Below are 5,861 nucleotides of genomic sequence, written 5' to 3' on the forward strand. Positions count from 1 at the left end.
CTGAGCAGAGAGCACAGGGGTCGGCTGGGCTCATGCCCTATCCCCCTCATGGCTCCCAGCATGAGCATGGGGAGAGGGAGCGAGGGCAGGTCCCCTGGCTGCCTGGGTGGGTAGAAGCACTGGCTTCCAGAGATAAGGGCCTGCGGAGGGGAGGGCTGAGTCACATGGATTTACCTTCAATGGCTCTAAGGCTGAGACCCCACCCTGGGTCTGGGGAACTTGGCCCAGATCTGGACTGGGGAGACTGGTTTTTCTAAGCTGGAAGTTGTGAGTCTCTACTGTCTACCTCCCACCACCTCCATACACACACACACACACACACACACACACACACTCACTTTCACGCTTGCTTTCTCTTTCTCCCTCCCTCTCTCTCCCTCCCTCTCTGTCTCTGTCTCAGGCAACTGCACATGAGGGAACATGGGGAGAGGTCTTAGGCCTGAGGATTCAAGGCTAACAGGTGGCGTCTGGAGGCCAGGGCAGGGTGAGTCAGGAGCCAGCTAGTTCATCCTGATCTTCTCTTTCTACTTCCATTAGAAAAATGGCATGATTTCATTTGGTTCGAGATTTCAACTCTGTTAATCACTTTCTCAATATAATTGGCTTAAAAAAAAAATAAAGATGTTCAGCTTCAGAGCTGGCTCTCTGTCCTCAGAGTAGGGACCTGAGGATGAGGTCAGGGTGGGAAGTCAGTTAAAAAGTTAGGACTTCTGGGTTTGTGTTAACTGCCTGGTCCCAGCCACTCCTGCTTACCCTCATTCCTCTTTCCCTGCCTTGGAAGGAGCTCCTCCCTTCCAGCTTCCTCACCTCTCCAATTATCTCAGCACAGGGGTCACCTGAGCGGTGTGCGAACTACAACTCCCAGAGTGCCCTGCTCCTGCCTCCGGAGTAGGGCAGGCTGGGAATGCCGTGCCCTCCAGCGAGCTTTTCCATTGGCAAAGGGAGAGAGTGGGCAGGGGCCTCTAAGGCTGCCCAAGCCCCCTGCAGCCAAGGGTACCGTCCTCTAGCCCGGTTCCCCGGGATGCCCAGCCCTCTTGGGTCTGGGTAGATGGGGCGGGGAGGGAAGGGGCAGCCAGCCCGGATACCTGGGTTCTGGGAGTGCCTGGGGACGGAACCTAGCAGGGCTCCGGGGAGGCTCCTATGGTGGAGAAGTGTGGCCGAGACACGCTGCTCCACCCCCATCCCACCGGGGGCCCCTGGGGGCCCCTTCTGCTGACAACACTGAAACTCTGCCTGGGGCGAGGGGGGGTCCCCAGGGAAGAGAGGAAACCAGACAAAGAGAGAGAACAACAAACCTAGAATCAGTGACTGTAACTCTGGGAGCAAACATCCTCTAGCCCCTTGGGGGGGAGACTCAGAGGGTTTCTCCTGCCCACCGATCCCTGGTTTCCCCCTTTCCTAACACTTCAATTACAGGGGAAGAGGCACCAGCTCTCAAGTGGAGGGGGAAGCTGTGGTTGTTTATATGTTTCACTTGGCCTCAGGGAGTCTCTGAAAAAGCCTGTACTAAGAAGGCTAAGGTAGTAACTGCCCAGTGTGTTATGCCTCCCTCTTCCCTTCCAGCCCAGGAGTTGCCTTAAAAAAAAAAAAAAGCCCAAACCCCACTAATTTAGTACTTGCAACAGGCGCCACTTATCAAGTACCCACTGTTTCAAGAATAATACATGATTTTATTTAATCCTCGACAATCCTGAGTTGGATATTATTGCCATTTTAAGAAGAGGACACAGGGGCTCAGAGAGGTTAAGTAACTTTCCCTAAGTCACGCTGCTAATAAAATGATAGAGTTCAAACCTAGGTCAACTTCCTTCTAAAGCGAGAACACTGTTCAGGGCACCATGCTTTTCTGATGTGCCTAGAACAGGACACTGAAGAACATAGAAGCTTCATAAATGCTCATTCTCCAGCTAGAGAATACCAGAGTACTATGGGAATGTGTATGTTTAGGTGTGCAGACATGTGTTGATGTGTCTATCTGTGTGAGTGCTGGCGGAGGTAGAAGACTGGTCTGTAAGGTGGGATGTGTGGGGGGCGTGCCTAGAAGCTTGGATATGTAAACATAAGGTGTGTAGAACCCTGTGGTACCAGGGTTAAAGGGGAGGCTAAAGGTAAGTATAGGTATCTTGGATCTTGGGTCTGTGATGGTTGGGGGCCTCTAAATTAGTGCCCCTCCCAACTCCAGTGTACTCCAGCAATCAAAATAGCCCATTCCTACTTTTTCCCTGTCTCTCTCCCCAACTCCAAGGCTCCACCAGACCAAAATGTAATGGGGAGAAACCCCCGGAGCAACAGACACCGCACCTCCACTCCCAGTCCTGTCCACACTGAAGAAAGGTGGAACATTCTGGGAGCTTCCACATTAAGGGAACCCCATAGGGTGGATGAAGGTCCAGATAGATGCTTAGTAACTGAAATTACAGCGTCCATCTGCTGCCTCCCTCTTTACACTCACAACGCACTCCCCTCTTCACACTGCATTGATCTTACCCCTCACCCCCCAGGAAGGCTGGGCACTTCCCGGATCAGATCACTATCCCCTCTATATAGTGGAGGAAGGGGGGGGGCAGGGAGGAGAAGCGACTCACATAGGAGGTCACAGGGCAGGTAAAGGGTGGAGCCAGGGCTAGTGGCTCTTCAGGCTCACTTGGTTCCTCCGTGCTCCTAATTGTGGGGGCGGGGTTGCAGGGCTGGACTTCATCGAGGGCAGCTGCTCAAAGCTTTTGGTGAGAGCAGCTGGGAGGATGGCAGAAACTGAGGCGGGATATTTGGGGGGAGGAGTAGGTGAGGGGGCAGTTCATCCCCTGGGCCAGTGGTATCCTGGGAGTTCGCTACTCCAACACTGAGACTGTAGGTGGCAGTATGTAGAAAGTGGCGGGGATTTTACTTCTAGCTATCTAAAGGTTGTTATGTTACCATTAAAAAGTATGTGCATGGGGAGGGTGGAGAATCAGAAGGTAAGCGTTTTTTCTTCCAGAGTCTCTTGGGAAGATTTTGTGTAGGGCTTGGGATCCGGAAGGCTCTGTGGTTTGAAGGGAGGAGATGATGATGATGAAGGCCAGCTCTGCTACTATGTAACCTGGGCCTCAGCTTTCCAAACTGTAGCAAAGAGGTATTAATATCTTTGCTCCACCCCTCCAAGCTTCACAAGGATGGACAAAAAAGTATCCACAAGTGAGGATAAAAGTAGCAGGAAAAGGGGCATCTGTGTGACTCAGTCAATGGCATCAGCTCAGATCTCGGAGTTCGTGAGTTCGAGCCCCGTGTCGGGCTCTGTGCTGACAGCTCAGAGCCTGGAGCCTGCTTCAGATTCTGTTTCCCTCTCTCTCTGCCCCTCCCCCACTCGTGCTCTGCCTCTTTCTCTCTCTCAAAAATAAATAAACATTAAAAATTTTTTTAAAAAGTAGTGGGGAAAGGATGCATTTATCAAATACTGATTTCACTCTTCTCTTGTGCCAGGCACTGTTCTAAGTGCTTTACACATGTCAGCCCATTTACTAGCCATCACAACCCTGGGAAGACACTGAAGTGCAGAGAGGGCGCATAACGTGCCCGATGTCACACAGCTAGGCTGTCGTAGATCCAGATATGGACCCAGGCAGCCTGGCTTAAGTGTCTGCCCTTGACCATGGCATGCTGCTGCCCTGGTCAATGGAGGAGCGGCTTCCACAGGGGACCTGGGAGTCAGGGGGACTGCCGGCTCCAGCTCTGGAGAAATGCCACATCCTATTTCTACCTGTTTGCTCTCCTTCTTGCTGATGGCTGCCAGACCCTCCACTCAGGCCCTGGGCTTGTGATTGCAGGTTTTGAGAGCTATGCATAGGACAGGCAGACGAGCCTGGTGGTGAAGGGCTTGCGCTCCATCTGGGGTGAGACAGATCTGGCCACTGACCTGGGCAAATTACTTCACCGCCCTGGGCCTCTCAGTTCCTTCATCAGTAAATGGGAATCATAATTCAATTGTGTGTTTGTTTTGAGAACTAAACAAGATGACTTATGTAAAGCTCTTAATACAGTTCAAGGCACATGATGGATTCTAAAAATATTAGTTACTGTTATTAATAAAGCGTTGGCATAAAAGGGGTTGGTTTGGTAGAAGAAAACTGGTAAAAATCAAAATAAAAGGAAAAAGGCTTTCTTGTGACAGAGACCCTCAGCCAGGATGGGCTTCCCGTTTAGACTAAAGGGTTTATAGGGCCTTCAGGACACTGCCGCTGAGAGGAAGGGAGTGTCCCCAAACTCTTCAAACATACCCAAGCCATCTGTAGCAGGCCAGAAAGGTGGGGGCCCAGGAGGGGGATGCTAGGCTAGGATGGGTCAGAAGTTCAGAGAAGAGAACCCGTTATTGATCAACCACCAGGCAGGGTGCCAGGCTCTTTACCTGTGTGATCCAATTGATCCTCATGATAAATCTTGTGAGGAGGTGGTAGTAAACGCACTTTTCACTTAAAACTAAGGTTCAGACAGGTTAAGCAACTCGTCAAGGTCACACAGCTAAAGAATGGCAGATCTGGAATTTGCACTGAGGGCTCCAAGACTCTGTTATAATTGGAGGGAACTTGTAGGATGTCCAAAAGCCCAGGGGNCTGCCTTCTGCCTTGCCACGTCCCCACCCACTCAACCATAGGCCAAGACCGAGTTGGGTGAGCCAACAGCAGGCCCCAGCATGTGCCACTTGGAGCAAGCCAGGGCCTGGACCCTCTGGTGCCCTGGAGGACAGTCCTGCTGCTAGCACAGCCAAGGCTGGAAGTCTGGTAGACACTCTCACTCCTCTCCTCTCATGGCCTGGGAGGCAAGACTGTGTGGGGGGGTGGGCGGTCTATACTCAAGAGGGGTTGAGCACAGCCTCATTTCTCCTGGGCAGACCCAGGGAAAGGGTAGAGAGTGGTATTGGGTAGAGAAGCCCAGACCCTCTTGCCCGCAGGGAAGTGGAGTGCTGAGCAGCCAGAGCTCCCCCCAGGGGACCCTGGCAGGTGGCAGCACAGAGTCCCAAGGGCAGCTGGCCCCTCTGACCTCTCCTCTCCACTTCCCAAGCGTCCTTCTCTTCTGAGGGACAAGGCGCCAAATCTGTGGGACTGTCCTCCCAAGACGGTCAAGAAGGCCAGGAGGGACAAAGCGCGCCCCCTCCCCCCAACAGGGCCTTTGCCCCACTCCTTGTTCCGCCTCTGAAGCCTGTCCCCACCGCACCCTCCAACGCAGGCCCGGGCGGCTCATGAATGAACTGCACTGTGCGGGGCGCAAGGAGAGGACACGCTCCCGGGGCCAGTCGCCTCCCCAGTCCGAGACCAGTCCCTAGACGGGCCGGGGACAGCGGCCGGCCTCCAGCCAGCACCCGCGAACCCTGCCCTTGTCCGAGCCCGAACCCTTGCCCCGGCAGGCTTCGGGGGTACTCGGCCCCGGGAAGAGGAGAAAAGATAAAAGAGACCGAGGGCATTGGACTTGGCGACCCTGGAATCCAAAACTCGGGGGCGGGGGCGGCAGGTTCCCCACAGCGGCGGCGAGCTGATGGGGGCGCAGCTGGAACCCTGGAGAGGCATGCGGGGGACGCGCACCTGGACCGGGCAGGTGGGAGAAGAGTGGCGCTTGGGGGCCGGGGGCGGGGGTCCCACCCCTCGGGATCTCCCTAGGGGTGGGGACAGACGGCGGTGCACATCTGGACCCTCGGCAGGGGTCAGAGGACTCGCATTTGGCTCCGGATGGTGGGAGGTTGGGGGCAGCGCGCGGCACCACTGGGTCCCGCGGGCACGAGCACCTTTGGGTCCCAAAGGAGGTTGAAGGGAGGGGACACGTAGCTGAGTCCGGGGTTTTCTTTGGGTGGTGGAAGGATCCTCAAAGAAAAGAGAAAGGGTTGGGGAAGGGTCGCG

The sequence above is a fragment of the Crocuta crocuta genome, unplaced genomic scaffold (genome assembly GCF_008692635.1).
Source record: "Crocuta crocuta isolate KB4526 unplaced genomic scaffold, BGI_CrCroc_1.0 scaffold44, whole genome shotgun sequence".
NCBI lineage: Eukaryota > Metazoa > Chordata > Mammalia > Carnivora > Hyaenidae > Crocuta > Crocuta crocuta.